This window comes from Carya illinoinensis, chromosome 13 (assembly GCF_018687715.1).
Source record: "Carya illinoinensis cultivar Pawnee chromosome 13, C.illinoinensisPawnee_v1, whole genome shotgun sequence".
NCBI lineage: Eukaryota > Viridiplantae > Streptophyta > Magnoliopsida > Fagales > Juglandaceae > Carya > Carya illinoinensis.
In genome coordinates this window covers 30,648,554-30,666,171 of record NC_056764.1, presented here as the reverse complement: position 1 = coordinate 30,666,171, position 17,618 = coordinate 30,648,554, and the positions used below count along the sequence as shown (strand labels likewise).

The 17,618-nt window shown below is 35.4% G+C and overlaps 1 long non-coding RNA gene and 1 pseudogene across 1 annotated transcript; one reads left to right on the top strand and one right to left on the bottom strand.

The window, feature by feature from the left end:
- Positions 1–310: 310 nt before the first annotated feature.
- LOC122291374 lies at positions 311–1,585 on the bottom strand. The gene is made up of 2 exons (XR_006236615.1): positions 1,223–1,585; positions 311–482 (listed from the first exon to the last, which is right to left on the bottom strand). It is a non-coding gene; the product is annotated as an uncharacterized LOC122291374 (long non-coding RNA).
- Positions 1,586–5,841: 4,256 nt separating this feature from the next.
- On the top strand, positions 5,842–9,419 carry LOC122291366 (annotated as a pseudogene).
- The last annotated feature ends 8,199 nt before the right edge of the window (positions 9,420–17,618 follow it).

Genomic DNA, 17,618 nt, shown 5'->3' with positions numbered 1-17,618 from the left:
GCAACGCGGGTGCTGAAGAAGCGGGATCAACCTAAATTTTCAAATTCACGTTTCGAATTATTAAAAAAAAAATATTAATAAATGGGATGCCACGTCTGGTGTGCAGGTGTGCAGCTGTACAGTTGTTGTTCCCTAGAACAACTCTTGTAGTTCGGATTCAGCCATTACTAACTGAGTACTGCTCCAAGGAAGCCCCTTGTAGTGTACGAAACGCACGAAGTGTGCCAAGGTGGATAAGTACAATAAAAACAAAATAAAAAATAAAACAAAACAATAAAAAGTAAAAACTGAAGCTTCTTATCGGTATTTATATGACTTTTTGCTTTTCTCCCTTAGTATCGCTCTTTCATCCTGCCTGCCGCCCAAGTTCACCAACGATTTGTCTATCCTCTCGCAGCATTTTACGCGTCCAAGAGATTCTCTTGAAGAGAAGGTAATCACCTCTCTCTCTCTCTCTCTCTCTCTCTCTCTCTCTCTTCGGTCTGTGTAATACGTGTGTAAGGGATGGAATTTATAAACATATTTTTTTTTAGGTAAAATACGTGTGTAAAGCATCTTCATCCGGTTCCCCAAAACACCATATTTCCCATAATTTAAGATTTATTTTAGGGTTTTGATCAAAATGCCCCCACATCCGGATCCCTATTTTAGAAAAAAAGTTTAGGGACTAAACAGTAAGTCCCCATATTTGGAGACTCATTATTCATTCCCTAAATCATTTTTATCAATATTTTATTCTAATATATCAAATAAATAATTTTTCAATCATTTACACTTTCTCTCTTATTCATATTTATTATAGTTTTAAATAATAATTTTAAAAATAATTTAATTAATTACGAAAATATAAAAAAATTAATTTTAAAAATATTCTCATATTCACAAAAAAATAATTTAAATTTTTGTTTAAAATATTCACTAGAGTAATAGTTCAAAAAATAAGAAAAATATTGAGTAGTTAAATTTGTAAATAAAAGTGAAAGAAAAAAGTAATAAAAAAGAATAAAAAAATATTATTTAATGGAATAGAGATAGGGATGGGAAATAAGATGTAGGAGATTTTTGAAAGATGAATAAAATTTAGGGAAAAATTTGAGGAAATGTGGTTTTGAGTTAAATTATAGGGATGGGGATAAGGAATGAGATGAGGATACTCTAAGTGATCTGCAAGTGGCTATTGTCAATGTTCAGAAAATACGAGAAATCGAGAGAAAATCGTAACCTGCCCATGGACATCTGAAAGTGGCTCTTGTTCTTGTTTTTTTTCATCTTCGGAAGAAAATACGACAAATCTGAAAGCAAATCTGAAAATCAAAAGAAAATACCAGAAATCTAAAAGAAAACATTTCTCTTGTTTTCTCTCCCCTTCGGAAGAAGTTTTTCATGGGTGAGCTCTAAAAGTGAAAGGGATGATTTTGTCTGCGGACATCTGATGTGAAAAGGGCTTGTTTTATATGAGGGTAAAATTAACTTTTCATAGTGCTGAGGGTGTGCATTTCGTGTGTAAGGGCGTGCTTTGTAGCATTTTTCTTACTAATTTGCTTATCGTCAGGTATTATTGTAATGTACACTGTAATACCTCTACCCCATTTTGAGTGAAAATCGATATATCACCTCATTTCTATATTATAATTTTTTAAAATTTTTTATAAAATATAATAACTAATTAATTTTTTAAAATTTTAAAATAATAACAATATTTAAAATAATATTTTAATAATATTTTAACTTTTAATTTTTATCACATTTCAATTAAACATCCAAATCGCACCATACCTCTACCGAGATTAGAGATCCCCTTACCTAACCAATGTTTTGATGATGATACTTTATGTGTCAAATGATTCTATAAGACCTCGCTTGGTTATACAGTTAAGATGAAATGAGATAAGATATTTTGTTAAAAATTGAATAAAATATTATTATAATATAATTTTTTAATATTAATTTTGTTTTGAAATTTGAAAATTTTAAAATATTTATTATATTTTATATGAGAATTTGAAAAAATTGTAAAGATTAGATAATTGAAATGAGATGAGATGAGATAAGATAAGATAAGATAAAATAAGATAATTTAGATTTAGGTAAACAAACGGGGCCTAAATGTTGCCTATTGATAAAGATCAAACTTCCTTCTTTCTCATTAGGTATTGTTGTTATAAAAAAAAAAAAAATTATATTCTTAACTCAATTTACGAGAACAATATAAATTTTATCACATTAATAATATGCATTATATACTTTCCACACAAATTGTAAATAAAACGACAATGCATTGTCGTTTTACAATTTAAATAATATTAAAAATTATTTATTTAAATAATATTAAAAATTATTTATTTAAATAATTGCTTTAGGACAACTACATATGTGTTTATATTAGGAAAGAATCACAATCATAATTTATAATGATTGTGTAACAACTCAATAAAAGCTTTTAAGTCTATACTATGAACAAACAAATAAATGTTATAACTGAAGTTGTTAGAATTAATATAAAGGCTATTAATTGCAATGTCATTTATAATTATTTAAGGAAAAGATTGGTCATGATTATCAGTGAAATTATTTATAAGAATTTCTCTCTACTTCAACAATATAAGATCTTGCATGCATGCCAAAGTCCTAATTCATATTTCGTCATCCTTTCATACATTATAAGAGCATTCTTTTTCTATTCTTATCACGATATATTAATGTGATATTGTTTGTCAATCATGAAATAATTTTTTATTTTCAAAATAATAAATTCAAAGATTGACGTACAATACCATATCAATATATTGATATAAAAATTATATGAAAATATATTAAGTAGCATTTTGAATTTTTATGCTAAGCATCAAGTATTGGGTGAAGACAACATTCAATCTAAAGAAACTATCAAGTTTTTCACTATCTCCCCCTGTATACTAGAGCTTTCCATGCAGATTAGAATGGAGGTTGCTTGATTCAGATGAAGAAAAAGAGGTTGATTGGACACAAAGAAGAAATAGAATTGTGTTTATGTTCTAATGCATTAAGACAACATAAAAAGTGATAACATTTGTCTTAATGCATTAGAACATAAAGAAGACAATTCCACCCACATTAGAATATTTTGCAAAAGTTAAGACTTTGATGCTCAGATGACATATAGTCCGATTCTCCAAATAGAATACTTGGGTCTGAAACCACCCACTCACGTTCTATAAAAAAAAAAAATAATTTGCAAAAACCAAAAGGAAAATTTGAATTTATTCTCTTTAAATTATAATCCATTGATTTTCAAATTATCAAAATTTTCCTTTCCTGTATTTGATAAGATTTATTATTTGAAATGTAGGTGATCATGACTTTAGTTGAAGGGGTAAATAATCTTTTGGCAGTACAAACCTTTTTCCTTCTTGATTAACTTTAAATGCCCCCAAATAAAAATAAAAAAAGTGAAAAGAAAAAAAAATCACATAAAATACTTCTGCATGGGTAAATTAGTATACAAACTTTTCATATTTTCCTGCAAATTTGAATCCAGAGCAACAATGTATTATGTTTTAGCCACATAAGTTGCTAAACTTTCCTACTTATTGTTTGAATTTAGGGATGAATTTCTAAGGGGAAAAAACAAATTGAAACCAACATTATCATAAAGTCACTGACTCTCTTTGGCTTTGGTTTTGACCAGAAAAAATTACACAATCCTATGCAATGCATAAACAGCTTGAGAATACCAAACACCAACTAAAGAATTTTTTTAAATTTTTTAACATTTCTCAACTTTTATAGTAACTTCATTCACAAAAATTATTCAAACACAAAAGATTTTTCTATTTCAAATTTTCAGCTTTTCATATGACCATTGTCTAATCATTAATCAAACATAAAAATTACTACAACTTTTACAAACTCTCAAATAAATTACCAAAGTTCTTAAATATTTTCAAACATATTTTATAACCAAACATGACCACTTGGGTGTTGGTAGAGACCGAATTTGAGGGATCCAAATAATAAAAAGAACATAAAAGAGATATTCTCATCTTAATGCTTTTGTTTCTGCCCTCACGTCCAAGCCAACAAGAGAAGTAAATTTATAAAAAGATTGGATAAAAATAAATTTATAAATTGATATAATTTTATATGATATATTAAATCTATTTTATAATAAAAATAATTTTACAATCTAACGTATCATATCAAATTACGTTAGTTTATAAATTTATTTTTTGTGAAATCTGTATCTGGCTAAAACATTATTCAACTAACAAATAAAGGAAGTCACATTTTACATTTTACTCCCTTAAAATACCATTATTTTTGTAGCCAGTAGCATGACCCTCGAATTATAAAAACTATTACTTAGTCCCTCAAGTGCAACATAATTCACAATTTATTTCAGCCTTTTAGATCTAATAATTGAAATAGATTTAAAAAATAAGTAAAATGACATAATTTTATGAACTATATCTCAAATGAAGAGACAGATTATAAAAGAAGTGGTAGTTTGAGGCATAAAGGGATAATTTAATAGTTTAAAGGTCATATTATTGAATGAGTACTACTTTAGGAGAGTAGAGTGTAATGTTTTTCGGGAGAAATGATATTTTCGTTAGTAAAGTATCAAGTATATTTTCTACCATTATAAAGAGATTCCATCAAAAAAAAAAAAAAACCTTGATTTAATATGATATGTTATATATACTTTATAATAAAAATAATTTTATAATAAAACAGATTGTAAAAGAATTTTTCCAGAAGACAAGCCTAAAAATGGGGAGCTTGGCCCGACTGGGCAACTCCTAAGCCCATTAGAGGCCAGCTTATAACCATAATCATGCGGGAAGTCCCCCAAAATACAAGGAAGGTGGAGACACATCACCTCGATATTCCCCTACGATGCCTAGCCTTAGATAGCACTATGCAAACAAGTGAGCGGGAAACGCGATGAGCCCTTGATTTTCTAACAGGTAGAAGAGGAGGAGCCTAACGGCGTGCGTCCGCAAGATGGAAAGGACAGGGAGCCATGCCATATTAAAAAAATTTTACTTAAGTAAACTGTTGAGAGAACATATCCATTGGCACAAGGTATAGGCAGTTGATCCTTAGAATCCTAGTATAAAAGTCAATCCCTAGGTACAAGAGAACTCTATCTAATTCCTTTACTCTCTCATACAAATTACTAAGAGGATACTGATTTACGCATCGAAGACTCTCTGGTATCTACCCAGGCCCCCGACTCTTTGTGTTTTCTCTGTATATGCATACCCAAAGTTGAAGACTCAAGTCATTGAAGCCTAACCCAAAGATGTGCAAAACACGATGTTAACATATATCATATTAAAACACTTAAGAGTTCAATTTGTGAAATCTTTTTATAGGTATAATATTTCTTGTTTCAATTTGTAACTCAAGTTATAAACTTTTTCAATTTAGAACATAGATACCTATATTTCTCAATTTATACCGAATTTGAAAATTAAAAAAAGAAAAAGAAAAAGAATTTAAATTTTTAGTATCTTATTATGGAAAGTAAAGAAAAGACAGCAGATTATGAATAAAAATTATAATTTAAAGGAAAAAAGCTTGCAACAATTCCTATAAGAAATAACCAAAAAAAAAGAAAAAACTAAATAGAAAGTTGAAAAAGCCCAATAGGCCTCTCAGCCCAACTGCTAAACAACCCACAAAGACCAAAGCTACACAAAATTGAGAGCCCAACTGGGAGTACTCAGACTGCGTTCTCACTTTCTCTTCCGTCGTTGATCTCCAACTCTATCCTCATAAACAAGCCACCAACGAAAGTCAGAGAGAGACAGAGTAGAATACCCCTACTCACTCCAAAGTTTAAACTCATATGTCATGGACTCCCTTCAAGCCACCTATAGAGAGGAAGATGACAAAGTGGACGAGTCCGTAAATCCCACCACCAGCAAACCGCCACCTGGAGATAATACTGCCGCTGAACCCCTAAACGACGCGAAACCAAATCCCATGAGCTCTAACTCCGACAGCCCACCTTCCTCTGACACCAACAAATCCCCCACATACACCCCCAACGGTGCCACCAACACCAACAAGAACGACAACGATACCACCACTACTAACACTACAAACAACAACGATGAAGACGAGGATGATGAAGAAGATGACGAGGAAGGCCTCCTCCCAAGAAGCATAAACCTCTCTCATCTCTCACTAACCCGCATCTAATCCTAGGTAAAGTTGCCCCCAATGGAGGCCATCCCGAACCCTGCTACGACGATGACACCACTAACAATTGGGACCGCCGTGAAGAAATTTAAGAAGAAGAACAATAATGTGTGGGTTACAAAGTCGACCCGCAAAGGCAAGAAGAAGAATAAGTCGAATAGCCACCACAACGCCCAGGCCGGAGAAACCGTTCTCATTACCCCGATCCAGAAGTTCCCGGACAAGTCAGACGACACCCAAGACATGAAAATCTACCTCTCGAATATTTACAAGGCTGAGAAAGTCGAACTGAGCGATGACAAATTGAGTGCTGGGAGCACCAAAGGGTACATGATGGTTAGAGCGACCAAAGGGGTCGTGGAGGGCGCGTGGTACTTCGAGATTAAAGTTGCGAGTTTGGGAGAGTCAGGCCACACGCGCCTTGGGTGGTCCATGGAGAAAGGGGACCTCCAAGTGCCTGTTGTGTACGACGGGAACAATTTTGGGTACAGAGACATTGATGGGAGCAAAGTGCACAAGGCGTTGAGGGAGAAGTATGGGGAAGAGGGGTATAAGGAAGGTAATGTTATTGGGTTCTACATTAGTTTGCCGGAGGGAGGTTTGTGCACGCCAAAGCCCCTGCATTTGGTTTTGTACAAGTAGCAGGGTATGCTTGCGCGCCAGATGCCAAGGAGGAGGCCCCAAAAGTGGTGCCTGGTAAGCGGTTCTTCGTCATGTAACGTGTACTATATAAATTTCTGGAAAATCTATACTTGTAAGTTGTAAGCCGATGAGGTGGCCACGCTCTCCACAGCTCACATGAAAATATTTGATTCGCAAGAAATCCCTAGTTCTAGCTATTGTTGGTGAGCATTTATGTGCATTCAGAAAGATTTCTACTTCATTTTGATAATATTTGTTGGTTGTTTCTTGGTTATGTTGTTGTCAATTAGTGTTGATTGGCCATATCTGGGAGATAAAGGCTATAGTTTTGTCATTGATTGCCAAAATCTTGTATTTGAATGTATTGCATCATGCTAAGAACTTAATCGAGCTTGAGATCAAGCAAATAGCTAGGCAGCAAATAGAACATGGCATAATTTTAATCATGTTAAAGTTGGGCATGAAGAGCCTGTTCATATGGCATGGGAAAAGGGTGGTCATTAGGCGTATATGGTAGTTTTGGCACTTGGTTGTTTGATTTTGGAATTTCATTGAGTACTTTATTAAATGAAGCCTTAAACGCCAATCAATTGGAATTGGCTACATCAGTGTATATCTTATGGTTCTTTCTAGGCATGTACTCTGGCCGTATATCTTCCAAGCTATCAAATATTGCCTTCATTTAAAGCATTCTGCACTAATTTTAAGGAATTGTGACAGTAAATATAAACTAGGCGGAAAAGGTAGGCCATAACCTTGGAATTTTTGAGATTGAACCAATCTAATGGTTTTGGAATAACATAATTTTTTTTTATTGGCATTGGGTGTCTGAGAACAAAGTCTCAACGAATCCCGGGACTACATTGGCCCTCGGCAAAGAGTTTCCCGCTAGTGCACCTCGGGTAATTCAAAATCCGATGGTCCTAGAAATTGTTTGCACTTAAGAGAATTTGAACTTTAGACCTAGAGGGAGCATACCACCAAGGCCAAGGCTTTTACCACTTGAGCCAACCCCTAGGGGTTGGAATAGCATAATTCATAACCGAATTGACCTTTTATCATATATAAAATCAAAGAAAATACAGAAAAGTATTTCTGCAGTGAATTTGAAGTCTTAGAATGGAATGTATACTTTGTTTGACAACAAATGTAAAAATCATTATAGCGATGGATTGCATGAAACCATGATTTAGCTATGTGGACAATGCACATACATATTCTTTGTAGAGAGAGTTTATTTTTTATTGCTTCTGTCTTTAAGTTCTGCTTGTTTCCTACATATTTTAAGTGCTGCCTTCCGCTTCCTTTCCTTGTTCCTCTTAGTTTTGTATGCGTACATTCTACATGTTCTCAAAATGAGTGCTTGAATATATGGTGTTTATTATAGAACTTCATTTATTTTACTTTTACATGGTGAAGATTTGCTACAGCCTTGTAATATGGCTTCATCCCGATTGATTTAAATATTTAGTTGTGTGATTAATTTTTTAGAGAGAAGCATGTCAGCTTGATTCATAGATGGTTTTCACATATTATGGAACACTTATGTTTCGCTCATACTGGGAACACAGGGTCAGGTAAGCGGTTGACTGGAAATTACTTTAATGGCTGCTTTTGTGGTGGACTGATTGTGGCTGGAAATAATCCACAGGTTGATTGCACCTACTTGTTGGTTTGCACTTGTTATTTTGCTGTACTGAACAAAATCTACATGTTGATTGCCCATGCGGTTCATTCAATCCTAGGCATATTTCTTGTTCCATTTTTCTTGCAAAATTGGAACCATAAGGCTTGCAGTAAGAATGAGTGGAGAAAAGAATTGTGGTTTTCAACACGAGCCTCTCTCAGTAACTAAGAAAGCCCTCTGTGCACTACAAGAGCCCAAACACGCTGCAAACTTTCAAAATTCAAGTTTGATTTTAATCTAATTAGGTTGTTTGAAATAAATAGTACTTAAACTTTTGGCATCAGAGGAAACTAGAGCTTTGCGTTACTGTTGGGAGTCTGGTGGCAAAGATGCTCGAATCTGATCCAAGATACTGGCCTTGGTCAGTGGCAATTGAAAAAACCCAACTTTAGTTGAGTGTGAGCACCTCTGGCTACGAGACTTTTTCAGATGCAAAATTGCTGCCTCTTTGACTGACTAGTACGTTAAATATTATTTCAAATTAGTTCAGCATTGTTTTAACTTTGTGACACAGTAAGCATGTTTGATTTTTTTTTTCTTTGTTAAACTGAGGATGTTAATATTTTAACTATATTTTATCATCGAAACAGCCTGTATTCACTTTCCATGAAAACATTGTCTCTTTTGTGCAGGAAGTGAGATGTCTTTCTTCAAGAATGGGATCTGGCAAGGAGTTGCTTTCAAGGATCTATGTGGCGGACGCTACTACCCTGCTACTTCAATGTACACTCTTCCAAATCAGCCAAATTGTGTAGTCAAGTTCAACTTTGGCCCTAATTTTGAATTCTTTCTAACGGACTTTAATGAACGTCCTGTGCCTAGGCCCATGGTTGAAGTTCCTTATCATGGGTTTGAGAACCGAGTTGAAAATGGAGTGTCTACTGAGAAGAATCATTAGCTAGCAAGTGGCACATTTCAACCTTAACACTTGCAGAGCTGGGAGTTGGATTTGAGTTTAACATTATGTTGTAATTTATTTTCTGTTAAATTACAACTGAAAACATTATTCGATGACATTGTAAACTTGACCTTTCAATGGAAGAGAGAAAACCTGCATGTGAAATATATTTTAATGATATTGCTTGAGCCCAATGACATGTTGATAGTTTTCTTGTAGTTCTAGTGGGAGATTCTGGTTTTTCATTGTTGTGATGTCGCTCTACAAAAGCATGTTATAATTAATATTATTGTTGTAGTTCCTTAAGGACAGATTGGGTTGATTGCTCAGAGTTCTAAGTGATGGCAATCCATCTGTTTCACAAATTATGCCGTATTAACGTTCAAATGTTCCTTTTACTTATTTAAAATATTTCCATTTTCTTCTCAGGAGTTATAATCTTTTTTGGTGTGCTATGGTGGTGACATGATGGGCATCTCGATTCAAAATAGATAGTCACAGAGATCCCGCTCTCATCCTTCTTGTTCTTCTACTTGCTGCCAACACTGCTATAGGGAATTGACATTACTACATGTATGTGGGGATATTATAAGAAGTGCTGATTCACAAAAGGATTCCATAAACGTAAAATTTCTAAATTGATGTGTTTAGATGTGATAAGTTAGATCTTCTTTTAGTAAGAAGAGTTTTACAATTTAATGTATTACTACAAATCACATCAATTTGTAAATGTTACTTTTATTGAACTCTCTTTGTGAACTACGTGTTTCTCCAAATGCATCATAGATATATATATATATACACACACACATCCATATGTATTATATACCTTAGGCCATGTCCGGGGCCACAAGTGACATTAGAGATGGTGATATGGATTGTCCCTTGTCCAATGGAAATACAATCATCTCCGGTTCAAATTTTGCTTTTAGCCTTTTTTAGTTTCTAGTTTCTATTTAGGTATTTTTTCTTATATACTTCTTGTGTACTTGGGTTATGTCTATTTACTTGATAATAAAATTCTCTTATTACCTGTAAAAAAAATTTACTATTGGATATAGTGAGTCAGTGACAAGACTATACCTTCTGATATGCATGCCATCCGTGTTGGAGCTACTAGATGGAGCGATTATACTGAGGTTGTGGGCGGTGAAGTTTTGGCAGTTAATGACATGCGTGTGGAACAATTTGCTATTGAGGGAAGTGATGTCACGAAGTCCAGCGTGGACCATAGAATAATTTAATTGATTGCATTAAAAACACATGCAACATCAGTCTCAGTGCAAGAGCTCAAGTCACTCATCATGGCTAAAAGAAATTGATGTAAGAGCTCAAATTCAAGATACATGGTTTCTTCCCATGCTTGACTACTGGTATGTGAACTTAATCCCTATTTCATCATCTAATTTACTTTTTGACAGAAAAGCTTATAATCAGAACAGTGTCAGATGCTGATTCTAATAATACATCGAGGAGTTGAGACGTTGTGAAAACAATGAACGGAGAGGTTGGTGCCTCTTGGAAGGAAAAGGTCGTGTTTTCCTGAATGATTGAGATGTTGTAGAGTTCACTTCGTGTATAGTGATGGAAGGCAGGGTGAAGCTTTCTCCTTGAACTTTAGGTTGGTAAAGAAAAGGAATCTACAAAATATGAGAAAAATTACAACAACTCTAAGTCCCATCACTTTGAATGATTCAGTTGAACACCAAGCTTGCCAAAGTAATGTAAGATAATGTTCTTCATCAATATTTAAATACATAGTACACTCATATAGGCATTCTACTTTGCCAAGGTAGTTGGAGCCTCGTAAAAAAGGACATTAGAAGAAGACATAAAGTGCTTGAAATGATGAAAAATTCATGTCATTTTGACTTCTTCTATGATAAATTCATTTCACAGGAAATGTCATACTTCCTAAGCCTTGTAGATATAGCGACAGGATAACTTAGCAAAAAAACTACAGCAACAGGATAATCTCAAGTCATACACCAGAATGATATTTCACCTGCAACACTTAAAGCTTAAGACACAGGGGATCAAAAAGATCTTCCATAGTTAGAAGATGAGTTTCATCACCATGAAACTTGTCAGGAGCAGCCACTTGACCATTTGGATCTACTCTCCTTAGATTTTGTTTCCATATGAAATAATTCGATTTTATTAAAACCACCAAGGGACGCAACCAACTGCACAAGGAGTATTCCTTCATCTAATTCGATTTTCTTAGATGGAGGAATACTCTCGTTAGATTATAACCAACCCAGGTAACAAACATCTCGTATAAAATGTTTGATAATAAAGGATTATAGGAAGTCACTGTAAATGTAAAACTGGTAACCCCAATAATTTCACAATGTATTGATAAATCGTGAAGAGGTGCACCCTAGAAATGGTTGGTTCATAGCTAAAAGTTAAGGATTACCCCACACGCCATCATGAAAACTTAAAACAAATATAAAGTAATAATAGGTTGTTAGAAAGTTAAAATTGTGGCATCGATCACTGCAGGATTACTCCTGTGCATGCAGTTCCAACAAGGTTTCATGCCACATTATCAACAGGCAGATGGAACCCCCTGCACTAGCCAGAGAGCCTCCGCTGTGTACAGGCATAAATATTAATTATCCTAGTGCTTCTAGATAAGAGCCTGCCTTTCAACAAATTTTGCAAGAAGTTGCCACTGTTAGGACTCAACAGTGCTTCTGATGTAAGTCAATCCCATCCTTCTCTTTGTATTTTTTAAATTCTCATCGGATAAATTATATATCAAGATTCAAATTAAGATAACAAGCTTTTTCAAAATATTTGTGAGCCTAAAAAAAACCATCAACAATTAAAATTGTGTGAACTATTGATCCTAAAGTATATTCCACCCTCAACCCGGATTTTTAACACATGAAATCCATATTTCAAGAAACCGAATCCATCCCACATTCAAAAGCTAGGCAACCCAAAATCTTAAAAATTACAACTTGCACAAACTGAACGCACTGTTGAGTACTATCAAACTTTATTCCCACTGCTTCATCATCACTAAGAGGCAAGGAATACACTACCAACCCAGCAACCCATAGTCAGAGCTCCATGTTCGATCAACAAGTACTGAAAAAATCTAAATGCAAAGATCACAATAAATCCAAGCTTTACTAGACACCATAGAAGAATAGACACAATCAACATCTGAAAACCCAAAAGAAGAAGCACAGATAATATACAGAAAAAGAGAGAGTTTTGATTTTAATAAAAATAATTTTACAATTTAACGCATCACATTAAGTTACGTTAATTTATAAATTTATCTTTTATAGAATCTATTTGTGGCTAAAACATTTCTAAGCTAACTAATAAAGGAAGTCATATTTTACTCCCTTAAAATAACATTATTTTTGTAGCTAGTTGCATGACCCTCGAATTATACAAACTATTACTTAGTCCCTCGAGTGAAACATAAGTCACGATTTACTTCAGCCTTTTAGATCTGATAATTAAAATAGATTTAAAAAATAAGTGAAATGATATAATTTTATGAACTATATCTCAAATGAAGAGATAGATTATAAAAGAAGTGGTAGTTTGAGGCATAAAGGGATAATTTAATAGCTTAAAGGTCATATTATTGAATGAGTAGTACTAATTTAGGACAGTAGAGTGCAATTTTTTTCCGGAGAAATGATATTTTTCGCTAGTAAAATATCAACTATTTTTTCAAGGAGAAGTACTACAATTATAAACAGATTCTATAAAAATAAACATTGATTTAAAAGTAGTTTTATAATAAAACATATCATTTCAAAACACATTAGTTTGTGATTTCATTTTATGAAATCTTTTTATAATATAGAGCATTTCTCTTTTCAATTAGCAACTCAAGTTATAAACTTTTTCAATTTACAACATAGATACCTATATTTCTCAATTTATACCAAATATGAAAATTACAAAAATACATGAGAAATAATTGAAAGTTTTAATATCTTATTATGGAAAGTAAAGAAAAGAAAGCATATTATCAATAAAAATTATAATTTACTTGGCAAAGGAAAAAGGGCTTGGAACAATCTCTATAAGAAATACCTTGAAGACCAAGTTTTGTTTTCAGCACTCAAAGCTACTCATTTTCTCCTTTGAGGTGACAAGAAACGTTCATGCTTTTACCACCAATCGTCTGCAAAACTCTTGCACGAATCAAAACACTCACAAAATTGTGAGTGATACTCGTATCGAGCAAAATAAAGGTGGAAATGCTGTCCACGAAAACCTTGAAGATTTCAGGCAGCTTGATCACTATTACATGTTATGGAAATATTGGTGGATAATGAATGCAATGTTTTAACTTATTATTTTATAGATAACTGAAAACGGTGTATATTGAAAACTTTTAACATTAAATAAGTAAATGAATGGCATTGAAGAGGGGTACATAAATTTAGAAGATGAACGATACCCCTAATTTTATTAATGATTTTTACTTGTGGCGGAGGAGAACCGTGATTAAATAAAATAAAATAAAACTAAGGATTATAAAAACTCCGAAACAAGGCTTTAAAATGGAGAAAGAAAAGTATATCATGCATTAGTGATGCATGTACAATGTGACGCCCCCAAATCCCCACGTCCGAACACGGGGAAATTGAGACGTCCGGATGGTGACAACCCGGGTCACCATCCCATCGACGGGTGCCGAGTGTGTGCAAGGCAACAGATGTGTACAGAGAAACACGCAGCGGATAACGAAAGTCATAACTAAGTACCAGAATTTTTCTTAACGTAGTACAAGCTGTTTAAAACGTACATAGATTAAATATTACAAAACACAAATACAGATTTAAACAAATATAAAACCTATCATAAGCAACCCGGCGGAGCCGCATCCTCGGACTCAGCCTCCTCCTCCTCATCCTCATCTCCTGCACCAAAAGCTACGGAACCAAAAATGGTACCGCAGGTAAGCAAAACCCAAACACTACCAGATAAAAACACATAGAACTCAAACAAGATGCATGAACCATGCCCAATGCACAAAGCCCATAAAACCCAAGTTTTCCACACACGCCAAAAACCCATTTGGCCCAAAAGCATATCCTTTCTGAAAAACACGCCAAAAGTCACATTTGGCCGCCAAAAGTCCATTTGGCCCAATATCTCGCCAGAAGTCCATCCGGCCCAATATCTCGCCAGAAGTCCATCTGGCCCACGCCAAAAGTCCCATTTGGCCTCATAAACCATTATCCAATTTTAACCGTATGCACCATGACCTCCCCTAAGGGTCATCCGCACACCCTGGCTCTAGTGTCACACCGTAGAGTACCACCACGCATGTGACACCTAACGAGCGATGCCCAGTTCCGCGCCCCGCGCGTGCGTAGCCAAGCATCCTCTAGCCCTCGCCAGCGAAGGGCCACGGAGTCGGTGAGTAGGGCGATGCCCGGTTCCACGCCCGGCGCGTTCGTAGCCAAGCATCCCCTAGCCCCGCTCCCATCATCTCTCTCGACAACTCAGGGGACATAACTCAGTTTATTCCGCTCCCGAGTGACCAGAGGAGCTCCACCAAGATAATAACCCATCCCGGCTTGGGCTCATGATACACACGCACCCGCAACACACTTACGCCATTACACAGGCTTTTCACATAAATCCACAAACACACGTGCATGCACCATGTAATGCCATAACAATGCATAATAAAATAATCAAACAACATAAAACAATTAAACAGACAACTCTGTCCTCCATCCATCCGACCCCCAAAACTCCTCGGACTCAGTCCGGAATCAACAACCAACAACAGTAAATAATTGAATGAGCAATATATATTAAAATCTGAAAATAGGGTTTGGAAAATACTTACAGCGCTATACGGCAATTTTAGAAAACAAGCGGCGTTGCAAACGGCGGAGGAAAAGCAACGTACCAGTGTAATTTACACTGTTGCCGTGGGTAATAAATTACCCACTTTTGAACGAAGACAAACTAGATCACGAGATTGATAGGGTATGGTCTAGGGATGGTTGTGAAGCTATTGGAAGTGATGAACGGCCGTGGGTGGCGGCGGAATCGCCGGAAAATGGCCGGATTACCCAAAACGGAAACTAAGCTCGTAGGAGCTGTTCCGGTGGTCGTTGGAGGCCGGAAATGGGTGGGTTAGGACGGCAAGGAGTCTGTGATGAAGTGGTGAAGAAATGGTGGCCGGAGGTGGAGCGACGGCGGCGGATCGGAGCCAAAACCGTGCGGCTTTGTTGAGCTTTTTCCGGCCAAATGGCCGGCCGGTTGGGGGTGAGCTTGGGTGGGGTGGTGCACCGGAGGGAGAGGAAGAGAATGGGACCGGTGGGGGGTCGATTGGTGGCCGGACGGCGGCAGTCTGGTAGAGAGAAGGAGACGCCGGCGTGAGGGAGAGGGAGGAGAGAGAGAGATCACGGGGGGGTCCGAACGAGCGAGAAGAAGAAAGAAAAAAAAGAAAAAAAAGAAAAAGAAGAAAAAGAAAAAGAAAGGAAAAAGAAAAGAAGGGAAAAAGAAAAAAGGAAAAAGAGAAAAAGGAAAAAGATGTGAAAAGAAATGAGGTCCAATCCTCATTCCGGGAAACGAAACAAACCGTCAAAAAAGATTAAAACCACACAACAACTAAAAGAAATAAAACACAACCTCAAATAAATTAAATTAAATTAACAACCAATTTAAAACACAATAATTTAAAATAAATAAACCAATATATTAATTAAATTAAAAACAACCCTTCAGTGAAAATACACGTAAAAGCGGGTCATCACATCCTTCCCCCCTTAAAAACAAATTTCGTCCTCGAAATTTGCAAGATCAACCATCAGTGCCAAACAGATACAACATACAACTCCGAACATATTTGAGAGATACATATCATCGACAACTCCCAACAAATCTAATGGTTATTAACTTCACACCATAAATTGCTAATATCGACGACGCCTCTGCTTTACCTTCCGAATTTTCATCCTATTCCAACCTTGGTAACCTAATAGCCATTTCCAAAATTAACCATCAATAAACCAAATTGCACGACCAAAAGATTGATCTCCCATTAAAACTTTGAATCACTACTAAATCCTCAAAATCAACACAAATTTGAACTCCTAAGAATCTCCAAAAATCACGCTTTCGCGCACACTCTGATAACTCACCAAAATACATAAAGGCTATATCCTCAAAATTAATATCATGAAATATAAGCTCAAGCCACACCTAATCATAATAAAACCTTTATCACTTTTCCATAGAAAATCATATACCTCCAAAAACCTCAAATCTCCACTCATTCCTCAGTTGGCCATTGCTGCCCCAATCGAAAACCAACATTCCGCAAAATACATCCATTGATTGATGACAGAACCAGTACTAATCAACCTCCAGGCCCCAATTTGAAAACATATAACATCATCCCCAAAATACACCTGTCTCTTCTAAAGATAAGGAACATCTCTAAAAGGCCCAAGTCCTTCCCCGCCAACCAACAAGAGCGCCTATAACCTCTATCCGATATCCCACACTTCAAGCTCGTAACCTATATTTTGAATAACATCTAATCTTGCAATAACTAGCTCACTATAAACTCCCATTGACTTCACCTAGACATAATCAAAACGCTCTTGGTAACTCACCCACCTACTTATACCCTCAAAAACTTTAGTTTTAGCATAACTAATTCCTTCAATAGCACTTCACAAATAAATCTCAAGACAGGCCATAATGTTTAAATCTTCAATCCATCAAAACTATTAAACAACACTCATGAATCCTAATGTTTTATTACTTCATACATATGATCGTGCTACCCACCTTTGATGCATAGGTTTCAACTTCCAAGATTCATTACTTCATACTCCACACATGGTGACCTAACGATCTCCTTTCAAGCTATATAACCATATCCCCAATTCTCCCAACTAGATACTTGATCTCCAAAGAAAAGTATAGCCTCACCAATTTAAATTCCTGTGTGACCTCAAGTCACAATTAATTCTTGAAGATAGACTCAACCATTAATGCCAACCATCACTCCAATTGGTAACCCAATTCAATTGTACATTCCATTCAACTTACCAAACCACTCAAAGCCAAAAAGAGACTAGGATTTGTACTCTCCGAAATCCATACACCCTCACCACCACTATAAATGGATCTCATGTACCCCTTAGCTAAGATCAATAATCATTCTAACGTATAAGTGAT